The following is a 16,586-nucleotide window of genomic DNA, read 5'->3' as shown; positions in this document are numbered from 1 at the left end:
CGTGTGGGCGCGCTCTATTTTATAGGGCCCTAGTCCATTGAAGTTGTCATAAGTATGAACCTAGGATTATTCCCTCTTTTTCCCCCCCACAAGAGTGAAATATATGGTCTGGAAATGCAAGCAAGGTTTGAGCTTTTCAGTGTGTGTCACAAGGTGGACATTTCTCTGCCCCCTAAGAGTAAGCGACACGTTGACTTATATAGTGTACCAAGAGATTGCCTTTCGCTTACGGCCATACCAGCCTGAATACGCCCGATCTCGTCCGATCTCGGAAGCTAAGCAGGGTCGGGCCTGGTTAGTACTTGGATGGGAGACCGCCTGGGAATACCAGGTGCTGTAAGCATTTTGCTCCAGCAGAGGGTTCTCTTGTGTCATGCGTGGAGCAACTCCCGTTTATTTATCACCCTAATAATGTTGTGTCTTTTTATTGGACTAAATGCAGTTTGTTAGTGCTTCCCTGCCCTGATCAAATCAAATAATGGACAATGCGTTTACCTCCAAAAATCTAGGCAGTGCATTCAGCATTTGTTTTTAGGCTAGGAGACTGTCAATGTCTGTAGTCCATTAGGGCCCTGTAAAATCCCCTTCAATGTTTTGACTGATTGCCCCCCCCCCCCCCCCATTTATTTTTATAATAATTCCCCCTATTCCCCGTTGACCGTTTGTCCCTGCTTCTGCAGGTTTTCGCTCTCAAAAGTACACATTTTTAATAGAAATATAACATGATTAGATGTTCTATGTCCACGGCAACATTAAAAACCCTAGCAGGAAACCACTTTTGAGGTCTGGAAAAAAGAAGACATATCGATTTTGGGGTGTAGTTACCCTTTTTTAGGCAAGGGTGCGCCAGGAAGAGACCTTTGTTTGGTTAAACGGTGTTACTGTAGCGCTCATGTGATTGCGGAGTTTGCAAAACAAATGGCCACTGTATTGATGCAAATAATCATGATATAATTCTGCCAGGCTGACATAAGCTACTTTGCAGTTAACATTTGATTGAGAAGGTTTTTGTGGGAAGCCTTTCCTTCTCTACCACAAGAAGGTTATCATTAGCCTCATCGCTAACAAAGTGTAGACATGTGCGCTCCGCACGCATGCGCACGGAAACTGGGCAGTCCTATTCAGTTTCTGAAAGTTGCGTGGAAATACAAATCACTGATGCATTTTGTTCATGTCTTATGATTCACTTGGGCAAATGAATGGATTTTCTAACAAGTTGAAGGGCTTGAGTTGATTTCCGCCTTAGTTCAAGGCATTTTTGAATATGGTTGAATTTCGGTTTAATGTCTGTATTTCGTGATTCCGTGTGGGCGCGCTCTATTTTATAGGGCCCTAGTCCATGAAGTTGTCATAAGTATGAACCTAGGATATTCCCTCTTTTTCCCCCCCACAAGAGTGAAATATATGGTCTGGAAATGCAAGCAAGGTTTGAGCTTTTCAGTGTGTGTCACAAGGTGGACATTTCTCTGCCCCCTAAGAGTAAGCGACACGTTGACTTTATATAGTGTACCAAGAGATTGCCTTTCGCTTACGGCCATACCAGCCTGAATACGCCCGATCTCGTCCGATCTCGGAAGCTAAGCAGGGTCGGGCCTGGTTAGTACTTGGATGGGAGACCGCCTGGGAATACCAGGTGCTGTAAGCATTTTGCTCCTGCAGAGGGTTCTCTTGTGTCATGCGTGGAGCAACTCCCGTTTATTTATCACCCTAATAATGTTGTGTCTTTTTATTGGACTAAATGCAGTTTGTTAGTGCTTCCCTGCCCTGATCAAATCAAATAATGGACAATGCGTTTACCTCCAAAAATCTAGGCAGTGCATTCAGCATTTGTTTTTAGGCTAGGAGACTGTCAATGTCTGTAGTCCATTAGGGCCCTGTAAAATCCCCTTCAATGTTTTGACTGATTGCCCCCCCCCCCCCCCCCCCCCATTTATTTTTATAATAATTCCCCCTATTCCCCGTTGACCGTTTGTCCCTGCTTCTGCAGGTTTTCGCTCTCAAAAGTACACCTTTTTAATAGAAATATAACATGATTAGATGTTCTATGTCCACGGCAACATTAAAAACCCTAGCAGGAAACCACTTTTGAGGTCTGGAAAAAAAGAAGACATATCGATTTTGGGGTGTAGTTACCCTTTTTTAGGCAAGGGTGCGCCAGGAAGAGACCTTTGTTTGGTTAAACGGTGTTACTGTAGCGCTCATGTGTTTGCGGAGTTTGCAAAACAAATGGCCACTGTATTGATGCAAATAATCATGATATAATTCTGCCAGGCTGGCATAAGCTACTTTGCAGTTAACATTTGATTGAGAAGGTTTTTGTGGGAAGCCTTTCCTTCTCTACCACAAGAAGGTTATCATTAGCCTCATCGCTAACGGCTACACAAAGTGTAGACATGTGCGCGCTCCGCACGCATGCGCACGGAAACTGGGCAGTCCTATTCAGTTTCTGAAAGTTGCGTGGAAATACAAATCACTGATGCATTTTGTTCATGTCTTATGATTCACTTGGGCAAATGAATGGATTTTCTAACAAGTTGAAGGGATTGAGTTGATTTCCGCCTTAGTTCAAGGCATTTTTGAATATGGTTGAATTTCGGTTTAATGTTTGTATTTCGTGATTCCGTGTGGGCGCGCTCTATTTTATAGGGCCCTAGTCCATGAAGTTGTCATAAGTATGAACCTAGGATATTCCCTCTTTTTCCCCCCCACAAGAGTGAAATATATGGTCTGGAAATGCAAGCAAGGTTTGAGCTTTTCAGTGTGTGTCACAAGGTGGACATTTCTCTGCCCCCTAAGAGTAAGCGACACGTTGACTTTATATAGTGTACCAAGAGATTGCCTTTCGCTTACGGCCATACCAGCCTGAATACGCCCGATCTCGTCCGATCTCGGAAGCTAAGCAGGGTCGGGCCTGGTTAGTACTTGGATGGGAGACCGCCTGGGAATACCAGGTGCTGTAAGCATTTTGCTCCAGCAGAGGGTTCTCTTGTGTCATGCGTGGAGCAACTCCCGTTTATTTATCACCCTAATAATGTTGTGTCTTTTTATTGGACTAAATGCAGTTTGTTAGTGCTTCCCTGCCCTGATCAAATCAAATAATGGACAATGCGTTTACCTCCAAAAATCTAGGCAGTGCATTCAGCATTTGTTTTTAGGCTAGGAGACTGTCAATGTCTGTAGTCCATTAGGGCCCTGTAAAATCCCCTTCAATGTTTTGACTGATTGCCCCCCCCCCCCCCCCCCCATTTATTTTTATAATAATTCCCCCTATTCCCCGTTGACCGTTTGTCCCTGCTTCTGCAGGTTTTCGCTCTCAAAAGTACACATTTTTAATAGAAATATAACATGATTAGATGTTCTATGTCCACGGCAACATTAAAAACCCTAGCAGGAAACCACTTTTGAGGTCTGGAAAAAAAGAAGACATATCGATTTTGGGGTGTAGTTACCCTTTTTTAGGCAAGGGTGCGCCAGGAAGAGACCTTTGTTTGGTTAAACGGTGTTACTGTAGCGCTCATGTGATTGCGGAGTTTGCAAAACAAATGGCCACTGTATTGATGCAAATAATCATGATATAATTCTGCCAGGCTGGCATAAGCTACTTTGCAGTTAACATTTGATTGAGAAGGTTTTTGTGGGAAGCCTTTCCTTCTCTACCACAAGAAGGTTATCATTAGCCTCATCGCTAACAAAGTGTAGACATGTGCGCGCTCCGCACGCATGCGCACGGAAACTGGGCAGTCCTATTCAGTTTCTGAAAGTTGCGTGGAAATACAAATCACTGATGCATTTTGTTCATGTCTTATGATTCACTTGGGCAAATGAATGGATTTTCTAACAAGTTGAAGGGATTGAGTTGATTTCCGCCTTAGTTCAAGGCATTTTTGAATATGGTTGAATTTCGGTTTAATGTCTGTATTTCGTGATTCCGTGTGGGCGCGCTCTATTTTATAGGGCCCTAGTCCATGAAGTTGTCATAAGTATGAACCTAGGATATTCCCTCTTTTTCCCCCCCACAAGAGTGAAATATATGGTCTGGAAATGCAAGCAAGGTTTGAGCTTTTCAGTGTGTGTCACAAGGTGGACATTTCTCTGCCCCCTAAGAGTAAGCGACACGTTGACTTTATATAGTGTACCAAGAGATTGCCTTTCGCTTACGGCCATACCAGCCTGAATACGCCCGATCTCGTCCGATCTCGGAAGCTAAGCAGGGTCGGGCCTGGTTAGTACTTGGATGGGTGACCGCCTGGGAATACCAGGTGCTGTAAGCATTTTGCTCCTGCAGAGGGTTCTCTTGTGTCATGCGTGGAGCAACTCCCGTTTATTTATCACCCTAATAATGTTGTGTCTTTTTATTGGACTAAATGCAGTTTGTTAGTGCTTCCCTGCCCTGATCAAATCAAATAATGGACAATGCGTTTACCTCAAAAAATCTAGGCAGTGCATTCAGCATTTGTTTTTAGGCTAGGAGACTGTCAATGTCTGTAGTCCATTAGGGCCCTGTAAAATCCCCTTCAATGTTTTGACTGATTGCCCCCCCCCCCCCCCCCCCCCCCCCCCCCCCATTTATTTTTATAATAATTCCCCCTATTCCCCGTTGACCGTTTGTCCCTGCTTCTGCAGGTTTTCGCTCTCAAAAGTACACATTTTTAATAGAAATATAACATGATTAGATGTTCTATGTCCACGGCAACATTAAAAACCCTATTAGGAAACCACTTTTGAGGTCTGGAAAAAAAGAAGACATATCGATTTTGGGGTGTAGTTACCCTTTTTTAGGCAAGGGTGCGCCAGGAAGAGACCTTTGTTTGGTTAAACGGTGTTACTGTAGCGCTCATGTGATTGCGGAGTTTGCAAAACAAATGGCCACTGTATTGATGCAAATAATCATGATATAATTCTGCCAGGCTGGCATAAGCTACTTTGCAGTTAACATTTGATTGAGAAGGTTTTTGTGGGAAGCCTTTCCTTCTCTACCACAAGAAGGTTATCATTAGCCTCATCGCTAACGGCTACACAAAGTGTAGACATGTGCGCGCTCCGCACGCATGCGCACGGAAACTGGGCAGTCCTATTCAGTTTCTGAAAGTTGCGTGGAAATACAAATCACTGATGCATTTTGTTCATGTCTTATGATTCACTTGGGCAAATGAATGGATTTTCTAACAAGTTGAAGGGATTGAGTTGATTTCCGCCTTAGTTCAAGGCATTTTTGAATATGGTTGAATTTCGGTTTAATGTTTGTATTTCGTGATTCCGTGTGGGCGCGCTCTATTTTATAGGGCCCTAGTCCATGAAGTTGTCATAAGTATGAACCTAGGATATTCCCTCTTTTTCCCCCCCACAAGAGTGAAATATATGGTCTGGAAATGCAAGCAAGGTTTGAGCTTTTCAGTGTGTGTCACAAGGTGGACATTTCTCTGCCCCCTAAGAGTAAGCGACACGTTGACTTTATATAGTGTACCAAGAGATTGCCTTTCGCTTACGGCCATACCAGCCTGAATACGCCCGATCTCGTCCGATCTCGGAAGCTAAGCAGGGTCGGGCCTGGTTAGTACTTGGATGGGAGACCGCCTGGGAATACCAGGTGCTGTAAGCATTTTGCTCCAGCAGAGGGTTCTCTTGTGTCATGCGTGGAGCAACTCCCGTTTATTTATCACCCTAATAATGTTGTGTCTTTTTATTGGACTAAATGCAGTTTGTTACTGCTTCCCTGCCCTGATCAAATCAAATAATGGACAATGCGTTTACCTCCAAAAATCTAGGCAGTGCATTCAGCATTTGTTTTTAGGCTAGGAGACTGTCAATGTCTGTAGTCCATTAGGGCCCTGTAAAATCCCCTTCAATGTTTTGACTGATTGCCCCCCCCCCCCCCATTTATTTTTATAATAATTCCCCCTATTCCCCGTTGACCGTTTGTCCCTGCTTCTGCAGGTTTTCGCTCTCAAAAGTACACCTTTTTAATAGAAATATAACATGATTAGATGTTCTATGTCCACGGCAACATTAAAAACCCTAGCAGGAAACCACTTTTGAGGTCTGGAAAAAAAGAAGACATATCGATTTTGGGGTGTAGTTACCCTTTTTTAGGCAAGGGTGCGCCAGGAAGAGACCTTTGTTTGGTTAAACGGTGTTACTGTAGCGCTCATGTGATTGCGGAGTTTGCAAAACAAATGGCCACTGTATTGATGCAAATAATCATGATATAATTCTGCCAGGCTGACATAAGCTACTTTGCAGTTAACATTTGATTGAGAAGGTTTTTGTGGGAAGCCTTTCCTTCTCTACCACAAGAAGGTTATCATTAGCCTCATCGCTAACAAAGTGTAGACATGTGCGCTCCGCACGCATGCGCACGGAAACTGGGCAGTCCTATTCAGTTTCTGAAAGTTGCGTGGAAATACAAATCACTGATGCATTTTGTTCATGTCTTATGATTCACTTGGGCAAATGAATGGATTTTCTAACAAGTTGAAGGGCTTGAGTTGATTTCCGCCTTAGTTCAAGGCATTTTTGAATATGGTTGAATTTCGGTTTAATGTCTGTATTTCGTGATTCCGTGTGGGCGCGCTCTATTTTATAGGGCCCTAGTCCATGAAGTTGTCATAAGTATGAACCTAGGATATTCCCTCTTTTTCCCCCCCACAAGAGTGAAATATATGGTCTGGAAATGCAAGCAAGGTTTGAGCTTTTCAGTGTGTGTCACAAGGTGGACATTTCTCTGCCCCCTAAGAGTAAGCGACACGTTGACTTTATATAGTGTACCAAGAGATTGCCTTTCGCTTACGGCCATACCAGCCTGAATACGCCCGATCTCGTCCGATCTCGGAAGCTAAGCAGGGTCGGGCCTGGTTAGTACTTGGATGGGAGACCGCCTGGGAATACCAGGTGCTGTAAGCATTTTGCTCCTGCAGAGGGTTCTCTTGTGTCATGCGTGGAGCAACTCCCGTTTATTTATCACCCTAATAATGTTGTGTCTTTTTATTGGACTAAATGCAGTTTGTTAGTGCTTCCCTGCCCTGATCAAATCAAATAATGGACAATGCGTTTACCTCCAAAAATCTAGGCAGTGCATTCAGCATTTGTTTTTAGGCTAGGAGACTGTCAATGTCTGTAGTCCATTAGGGCCCTGTAAAATCCCCTTCAATGTTTTGACTGATTGCCCCCCCCCCCCCCCCCCCCCCCCATTTATTTTTATAATAATTCCCCCTATTCCCCGTTGACCGTTTGTCCCTGCTTCTGCAGGTTTTCGCTCTCAAAAGTACACCTTTTTAATAGAAATATAACATGATTAGATGTTCTATGTCCACGGCAACATTAAAAACCCTATTAGGAAACCACTTTTGAGGTCTGGAAAAAAAGAAGACATATCGATTTTGGGGTGTAGTTACCCTTTTTTAGGCAAGGGTGCGCCAGGAAGAGACCTTTGTTTGGTTAAACGGTGTTACTGTAGCGCTCATGTGATTGCGGAGTTTGCAAAACAAATGGCCACTGTATTGATGCAAATAATCATGATATAATTCTGCCAGGCTGGCATAAGCTACTTTGCAGTTAACATTTGATTGAGAAGGTTTTTGTGGGAAGCCTTTCCTTCTCTACCACAAGAAGGTTATCATTAGCCTCATCGCTAACGGCTACACAAAGTGTAGACATGTGCGCGCTCCGCACGCATGCGCACGGAAACTGGGCAGTCCTATTCAGTTTCTGAAAGTTGCGTGGAAATACAAATCACTGATGCATTTTGTTCATGTCTTATGATTCACTTGGGCAAATGAATGGATTTTCTAACAAGTTGAAGGGATTGAGTTGATTTCCGCCTTAGTTCAAGGCATTTTTGAATATGGTTGAATTTCGGTTTAATGTTTGTATTTCGTGATTCCGTGTGGGCGCGCTCTATTTTATAGGGCCCTAGTCCATGAAGTTGTCATAAGTATGAACCTAGGATATTCCCTCTTTTTCCCCCCCACAAGAGTGAAATATATGGTCTGGAAATGCAAGCAAGGTTTGAGCTTTTCAGTGTGTGTCACAAGGTGGACATTTCTCTGCCCCCTAAGAGTAAGCGACACGTTGACTTTATATAGTGTACCAAGAGATTGCCTTTCGCTTACGGCCATACCAGCCTGAATACGCCCGATCTCGTCCGATCTCGGAAGCTAAGCAGGGTCGGGCCTGGTTAGTACTTGGATGGGAGACCGCCTGGGAATACCAGGTGCTGTAAGCATTTTGCTCCAGCAGAGGGTTCTCTTGTGTCATGCGTGGAGCAACTCCCGTTTATTTATCACCCTAATAATGTTGTGTCTTTTTATTGGACTAAATGCAGTTTGTTAGTGCTTCCCTGCCCTGATCAAATCAAATAATGGACAATGCGTTTACCTCCAAAAATCTAGGCAGTGCATTCAGCATTTGTTTTTAGGCTAGGAGACTGTCAATGTCTGTAGTCCATTAGGGCCCTGTAAAATCCCCTTCAATGTTTTGACTGATTGCCCCCCCCCCCCCCCATTTATTTTTATAATAATTCCCCCTATTCCCCGTTGACCGTTTGTCCCTGCTTCTGCAGGTTTTCGCTCTCAAAAGTACACCTTTTTAATAGAAATATAACATGATTAGATGTTCTATGTCCACGGCAACATTTAAAACCCTAGCAGGAAACCACTTTTGAGGTCTGGAAAAAAAGAAGACATATCGATTTTGGGGTGTAGTTACCCTTTTTTAGGCAAGGGTGCGCCAGGAAGAGACCTTTGTTTGGTTAAACGGTGTTACTGTAGCGCTCATGTGATTGCGGAGTTTGCAAAACAAATGGCCACTGTATTGATGCAAATAATCATGATATAATTCTGCCAGGCTGGCATAAGCTACTTTGCAGTTAACATTTGATTGAGAAGGTTTTTGTGGGAAGCCTTTCCTTCTCTACCACAAGAAGGTTATCATTAGCCTCATCGCTAACGGCTACACAAAGTGTAGACATGTGCGCGCTCCGCACGCATGCGCACGGAAACTGGGCAGTCCTATTCAGTTTCTGAAAGTTGCGTGGAAATACAAATCACTGATGCATTTTGTTCATGTCTTATGATTTACTTGGGCAAATGAATGGATTTTCTAACAAGTGTGTGTCATGCGTGGAGCAACTCCCGTTTATTTATCACCCTAATAATGTTGTTTCTTTTTATTGGACTAAATGCAGTTTGTTAGTGCTTCCCTGCCCTGCCCTGATTCTGCAGGTTTTCGCTCTCAAAAGTACACCTTTTTAATCGAAATTTAACACGATTAGATGTTTTTTGTCCACGACAACATTTTCCCAACAGATGACAAAGTGCGGTGCTTAAAGACACACAGAGCCTGCAATGGTATTACCATAATCTCTAGGCTGTGCCGAATTCAACGCGATGCCCCGCTTGACCGTAGCTCGCTCGGTCTAAGCACAGTGACTATGAGAAAAAGTAGGCCCAAAATTAAGCCTGGCCCTAAATGTCATTTGCTTTTGGGTGACAGTGAGAGAACCATTAGGGTGAGAAGCATAATTCGACCTCAGGTACATTCCTGAGGTCCTCCCGATCTGTGCAAGCCTAACCTTGACCGTGTAGCATTAACCCTTAACAGGTAAAAGAAGGTGTCGACATCAAACAGTTTTCACTGACTTCTCTCCCCATAGTAATACATTGCCCGCAACCCTAAATTCAACCTGAAGCCTATGTGGGTTATGAATGCCGTATGAACCTGTCTTCGATGACAATCCATCAGGCCACTATGAGGTCTACCTGTGTTGATTCTAAGCTTCCTGAAGCAACTGGAAGTGATTAAATTCAGCCTAAAAGTGTTTTGATATACATAACCTGCAATTTTGAAAATCACTGCATTCAACCCTGTGTAGATCAGTCAATTCTAAACATAAAGGCTTAAAACTCAGGATTCCGTAAGAGCCTACCCAAATGAGGATATGTGTTCATGTTCAGCTTCCTGTGCCAACCGGAAGTGCCTTAAAATGGTGTCATAGGTGCTGTTTCGAAGGGTTAAAAAGGTCAGATCTTTTTAAAACTTCATATTTGTGATTAAGCAACCCTCATGAACTGTAAATCAATCATTTTTCTTAACAGATGTCAAAGAAAAGCTCTCTAACACACACACACACACACACACACAGCAAGGATGGAGTGACAAAGTGCGGTACTTAAAGACACACAGAGCCTTCAATGGCATTTCCATATTCTCAAGGCCGTGCTGAGTTCAACGAGATGCCCCGCTTGACCTTAGCTCGCTCTGAGTGCAGCGACCGTGAAAAAAGTTAGGCCCAAAATTAAGCCTGGCCCTAAATGTCATTTGCTTTTGGGTGACAGTGAGAGAACCATTAGGGTGAAAAGCACAATTCGACCTCAGGTACGTTCCTGAGGTCCTCCCGATCTGTGCAAGCCTAACCTTGACCGTGTAGCATTAACCCTTAACAGTTAAAAGAAGGTGTCTACATCAAACAGTTTTCACTGACCTCTCCAAATAGGAATACATTGCCTGCAACCCTAAATTCAACCTGAAGCCTATGTGGGTTATGAATGCCGTATGAACCTGTCTTCGATGACAATCCATCAGGCCACTATGAGGTCTACCTGTGTCGATTCTAAGCTTCCTGGAGCAGCCGGAAGTGGTTAAATTAACCCAAAACTTATTTTGATGGACATAACCTGCCATTTTGAAAATCACTGCATTCAACCCTGTGTAGATCAGTCAATTCTAAACATAAGACTGAAACATATACTGGGCCTACATATTGGGCCTATAAACATATACACTTTACACACATATTTACTGACATATAAAAAGACCACAGTAACATGACAGAATTTGTGCAAATGCGACAAAATCTGCTAGTGGATATTAAATGTACAACAGTAGTATTAGGTAACAAGCAATACGTGTTAAACATGTGGCACAGGCAATCATGACAGCCTCTTTATGAAAGGCCTTTAACTATGGCTAAACAGTTTTCTACACATCTTATTAATTAATGATGTGGGCATACCCAGAATTTACAGGCAGGAACGGTTGATCTACACATGGAGGGAAAACTTACGGAGTTTTGATGGAGCGGGCAAGCGTCTTTGAGTTGATGAATTCGAAACGGATATTGGTCAGGGCTAACCGGACCCTCTATCTGTAAGAAATAGTAAACATTTTGGAATTATAACATGTGTTAAAATGTAGGTACTAAATATTTTGAATTAAATCACTGGTTTTAAAAATGTATCTCACGCTTTAATGATAGGGGAAGAGGTAATTTCATATTTCGGCCAACACATCAAGATCTAACAGGGATGAGTGGGGATTCATAGTACAACAGGAGGCTTCTGTAACCTGCAATACGTGTTAAATATGTTTTACATACATCCACGACTGAATGGTTTCACAAACTACATTTAAAGGTTTTGTCAGAAAGTTGTAACAGGCCTCATTCAACAACAGTCTAGAGATGAACCTAGAGACACCAAAAGCATCACCGCTTAGAGCAGCTTGGAGATTATTAGCCATGTAAGTGGGTAGCAAAAGAGCTGATTTAACCAACTCTGTACAAACCCGGACACGGGGTATGATAACTCTGACGCGTACGTCTAATGATTATTGTAGATGTTTACAACTGAGGGAGTTGACAGTAGGTCAATGAGATGTATAAAGGCAAATTGACATAACGGCGACTGTTAGACGTAGATTCTCAGAAACAATTTATAGTCTTTCCTACAATGGTATGTTATAAAGTTTGTAATAATGTACAACTGTAGACCTCCAATGTTTTTACATAAAAACCCTAATGATGCATGTTTAAATATTAGTACAATATGGTAATTAATTCTAACATGTCTTTAAAAAGTTAGTACTATATATTTTGGTATTAAATCAATGGTTTTAAAAACAGTATCTCACCCATTTAACTAAGGGGAAGCGGTCTTTTCTCTCACGCTAGGGTCTGGCGCAGACAACTGTAAGATCTGAAAAAACATGTATTATTTTATTAGGAACATTACGGGTTATTAAAGTTTGTAATAATGTACAACTGCAGGCCTCCAAGGTTTTTTTTTATTACATAAAACACGCGTGATGCATGTTTAAATATTATTCAAATTTGTTACTTAATTCAAAATACGAAATATTTTGGAATTCAATTAAAATAAATTTAAAAAACTGTATCTCACCCGTAACTATGGGAAAAGGTATTTCACATCATCACCCAGCTCTGTCGCGAAGGAAAAAGACCTGGAGAATCAGGGGGCGTGCGTGAGTGGGCGTGTGACGGAGCAGCAGGAGTGTGTGTGTGTGTGTGTGTGTGCGTTACAGAAACCAAAGGGTGTGGGTTCAACAGGGGGCCCAGCGCTCTATCTGTAGAGAATCGTTTGAAACCAAGGTTTGCACTATCCGGCATAAGGCATGTCCAGATATCGGCCGACCGCCCGGGGTTAAACACTGATATCTAATCAGCGCCCCGGTACCCCACCAAACCGGTTGTAGACAGAATGTCTCTTTGAATTCAACGCCTTTTGATCTCTAAACCAAACATACAGGGGGGTTGCATACATGATACTCATTCCGTACTTTAGCAAGTTAGGGCCAGAACGGGGAGCATCTATTTTTAACACGGTTAGCACTGCTTTAGCGCAAACCCACAGGCCCGAATATTTAGCTGCCCGGACAGATTAAAAAAGAGATGTGAATAAGTGAATCCCTCCTAATGGATATTTCTTAAGGCTACTGGACATAAGTGATTGGGAAGCGACTGTTAGACGTAGATTCTCAGAAGCAAACTGCGCCCTGTCCTTTACGTAGCCCTTCACGATCACACATTTTTAGGCATAAGTCCAAATAATCACATACCCAAGAATATTTATATATTAAAAAAAGAAAAGTGTGCACTCTGAACGACTTCGTAAAACAACAGGCAGCAGTCCCAGGACAGATAACATAGTCTGTGAAGCCCTCCTAATGGATATTTCGGGAGCTGAGTAAGTGAAAAATATATTTAAAGGTTTTGTTTGCATATTATCGTGATATTATTGTAATATTGAACACGAGTTATTTGTGTTTTAAACATGGGGGACAATGTTTTTGTGTGTTTTTTTTAGGTATGATGGACATCGGACACATAGGGTGACTTGGATGCATTAGGGACTCTGAATGACATCGGAGGAACCGATGAAACAGACAGTATTCTGTCTTTGTATGAACGTTTTTCCAAACACTCCAAGAACAGAGAATTTAAACGTCCCGACAACAACCCCGGGAACCACCACCGCCTCACGACATATTCCAGACCCCAACAACAAAAGCACAACTGTGGCCCAAGTGTAATGGTTTTCTTCATCTGAAGGAGAGGCGGACCAAAGCGCAGCGTGGTGGTTATTCATATTCTTTCATTTATAAAGAAACTACACATGAGAACTAACAAAAACAACAAATGTGAGAAAACCTAAAACAGTCCCATCTGGTGCAAAACACAAAGACAGGAACAATCACCCACAAACACACAGTGAAACCCAGGCTACCTAAGTATGATTCTCAATCAGAGACAACTAATGACACCTGCCTCTGATTGAGAACCATACTAGGCCGAAACATAGAAATACCCAAATGATAGAAAAAACAAACATAGACTGCCCACCCAACTCACGCCCTGACCATACTAAATAAATACAAAACAAAGGAAATAAAGGTCAGAACGTGACACCAAGTGCATTGCGCAGAATCACCAGAGGTATTAATTCTAGGCATTTACATGTATGTTTTTAAAAATGAAGACTATTTATACAATGAAACAATGTTTTTTTATTCACACTGTTTGTAAACAATAACTTTTGCCCTCTTAGGGTCTACTTGACCCGCTTATTGATTAGAAAGTATGATTAGAAACCAAGGCTGTGGAATATATTCTCTCTCACAGGCTATGAAAAAGACCAAAGCTAGGACATTGACTCCTGAGTGTTGAACTTATGCCCACTCTACAACAACCCAGGTTGTTATATGCCCCTGAGGATCATCTACGAACGTTGGAACATCTACAACTATTGAAGAAGCAAAAAGGGGTTTTCAGAAATACATTTGGTTTGCAGATATGTATTATTATAAGAATAATATAACATTATTATCATCATCTAAAACACTTTAAAGGAGCTCTAATTCAAACATGCAAGGATATATATATGATACGATTACCCACTTTAAAACTGTAGCTGCATTATCACTTCTCAATGTGTGTACATTTCAAGCTTTCAACAACAATAAACCAACCAGCTCAATAATGTTTCTCAGACTTACACACTGTTGAGTTTTCCTAGTTAGTAAAGAAACAACCACTAAGCCAAAACACAAAAAGTTGTAATAAAATCGGTATACAAGTCATTCTATACGGAAAACAGGTACATTTTGATTGATCAAGAATTCCCAATAGGTTTGTGTCACGCCCTGACCATAGTTTGCTAGGTATGTTTATAGGTTTTGTTTGGTATGGGTGTGATCTGAGTGGGCATTCTATGTTGTATGTCTAGTTTGTCTTTTTCTGTGTTTGGCCTGATATGGTTTTCAATCAGAGGCCGGTGTTAGTCGTTGTCTCTGATTGGGAACCATATTTAGGTAGCCTGTGTTGTCATAGTTGGGTGATTGTCTATGTTAGGTGCTTGTGTCAGCACATTTGGTATATAGCGTCACGTTCATTTATTGGCTTGTTTAGTTTACTTTGTGTTTTAGTCATCCATTAAAACGATGCATTCACACCATGCAGCGCTTTGGTCCTCTTCTTATTACCCATGACGATCGTGACAACTTGATCTGATCCTCAACCCTATTACGACAGCATATAATGCACAGTCATATGCAAAACCATAAAACTCTGACAAGAAAACAATGAAAACCTTAACATGACTACACGCATTGCCATTATTTTAGTTAACAGCCACCCAGGGTGGTATTTTTTTTCTTTGTACATGCACCAAGCCTCCAAGGGGGGTGACAACCGTATTCCCAATGAGAAATATAGTCTAATAAAACAAATGTCTGCATAATGAAAGACATGAAAACTGTATCCAACAATGTATTTCGATCTGTTTTAAACGTGGATATTGTCTGTAAGGTCACGGAGACTAACAATAGACAATAGTTATTGTGGGAGGTTTAGGGTTAAAATATATGGGAAGGATCAGGAGTGTTAGAGATTTGCTCACAGTGGCAATTTTGAAAGAGGGAGATTAGAACCACAAAGTAATAGGGTGGTAAGAGATCCTAAAGGTAATTTCATATTTCGGCCAACACATCAAGATCTAACAAGGATGAGTGGGGATTCATAGTAAAACAGGAGGCTTCTGTAACCTGCAATACGTGTTAAATATGTTTTTACATACATCCACGACTGAATGGTTTCACGAACTCCCTTTAAAGGGTTTGTCAGAAAGTTGTAACAGGCCTCATTCACCAGTCTAGAGATGAACATAGAGACACCAAAAACATCAACGTTTAGAGCAGCTTGGAGATTATTACCCATGTAAGGGGGGAGAAAGAGCTGATTTACCTCTACGGTCAAATGCATCTATAGTTTTTAATGAAGTGGTCGCTGCATTCATTTAGATTCTTTCAACATAGTCTAGAACCAGTAAGAACATAGATTGAATGATCGGCTTTGTGCTATTGAGTAAGAGGCCTGACCCATTTCTATGTAAGAAGCCACACTTTTTATATTCAGCTTCTGAATTAACTAACTCATAAATATGTTTTTAAGTCAGCTTAACGTTTATACTAGTACAACATACTAGGTACATACACTTCAATCATTAGAATAATTTGCATAATGTAGTTCAGATAGAGCACGATCAGCAGGGCGGGCGATAGAGTACACAACTGTATCAACGGCTTGAATTTCTGACAAAATAATAATATCAATGTATACAATATATTTGTTTATTAGACCTATCAACATATAACACAATAGTGTATATCAGGGGTAACTCCCGTTTTCATGGTTAATTGATAGGTGTTCCATTCTGTGGACTGAGAATCCAAAATACTTTGCACAACATATACATAGTTTTTACAACTCTTTTATAATCTAAATGTATATGATGTTTATGAGCATGTTATATTTCTATTAAAAAGGTGTACTTTTGAGAGCGAAAACCTGCAGAAGCAGGGACAAACGGTCAACGGGGAATAGGGGGAATTATTATAAAAATAAATGGGGGGGGGGGGGGGGGGGGGCAATCAGTCAAAACATTGAAGGGGATTTTACAGGGCCCTAATGGACTACAGACATTGACAGTCTCCTAGCCTAAAGACAAATGCTGAATGCACTGCCTAGATTTTTTGAGGTAAACGCATTGTCCATTATTTGATTTGATCAGGGCAGGGAAGCACTAACAAACTGCATTTAGTCCAATAAAAAGACACAACATTATTAGGGTGATAAATAAACGGGAGTTGCTCCACGCATGACACAAGAGAACCCTCTGCTGGAGCAAAATGCTTACAGCACCTGGTATTCCCAGGCGGTCTCCCATCCAAGTACTAACCAGGCCCGACCCTGCTTAGCTTCCGAGATCGGACGTATTCAGGCTGGTATGGCCGTAAGC

At 41.8% G+C, this 16,586-nt stretch overlaps 7 non-coding genes and 1 pseudogene across 7 annotated transcripts; 7 read left to right on the top strand and 1 right to left on the bottom strand.

The window, feature by feature from the left end:
• Positions 1 to 224: 224 nt before the first annotated feature.
• LOC116370595 (5S ribosomal RNA) lies at positions 225 to 343 on the top strand. Its single transcript, XR_004208761.1, has one exon. It is a non-coding gene; the product is annotated as a 5S ribosomal RNA (ribosomal RNA).
• A 1,183-nt stretch (positions 344 to 1,526) lies between these two features.
• Positions 1,527 to 1,645, top strand: LOC116370594 (5S ribosomal RNA). The gene has a single exon (XR_004208760.1). It is a non-coding gene; the product is annotated as a 5S ribosomal RNA (ribosomal RNA).
• A 1,199-nt stretch (positions 1,646 to 2,844) lies between these two features.
• On the top strand, positions 2,845 to 2,963 carry LOC116370600 (5S ribosomal RNA). Its single transcript, XR_004208765.1, has one exon. It is a non-coding gene; the product is annotated as a 5S ribosomal RNA (ribosomal RNA).
• Positions 2,964 to 4,152: 1,189 nt separating this feature from the next.
• Positions 4,153 to 4,271, top strand: LOC116370593 (5S ribosomal RNA). The gene has a single exon (XR_004208759.1). It is a non-coding gene; the product is annotated as a 5S ribosomal RNA (ribosomal RNA).
• Positions 4,272 to 5,480: 1,209 nt separating this feature from the next.
• LOC116370599 (5S ribosomal RNA) lies at positions 5,481 to 5,599 on the top strand. Its single transcript, XR_004208764.1, has one exon. It is a non-coding gene; the product is annotated as a 5S ribosomal RNA (ribosomal RNA).
• Positions 5,600 to 6,781: 1,182 nt separating this feature from the next.
• Positions 6,782 to 6,900, top strand: LOC116370598 (5S ribosomal RNA). Its single transcript, XR_004208763.1, has one exon. It is a non-coding gene; the product is annotated as a 5S ribosomal RNA (ribosomal RNA).
• Positions 6,901 to 8,102: 1,202 nt separating this feature from the next.
• LOC116370597 (5S ribosomal RNA) lies at positions 8,103 to 8,221 on the top strand. The gene has a single exon (XR_004208762.1). It is a non-coding gene; the product is annotated as a 5S ribosomal RNA (ribosomal RNA).
• An 8,256-nt stretch (positions 8,222 to 16,477) lies between these two features.
• On the bottom strand, positions 16,478 to 16,586 carry LOC116370596 (uncharacterized; annotated as a pseudogene).

This window comes from Oncorhynchus kisutch, unplaced genomic scaffold, assembly GCF_002021735.2.
Source record: "Oncorhynchus kisutch isolate 150728-3 unplaced genomic scaffold, Okis_V2 scaffold2654, whole genome shotgun sequence".
Classification (NCBI taxonomy): domain Eukaryota; kingdom Metazoa; phylum Chordata; class Actinopteri; order Salmoniformes; family Salmonidae; genus Oncorhynchus; species Oncorhynchus kisutch.
This window is presented reverse-complemented; position numbering and strand designations above follow the sequence as displayed.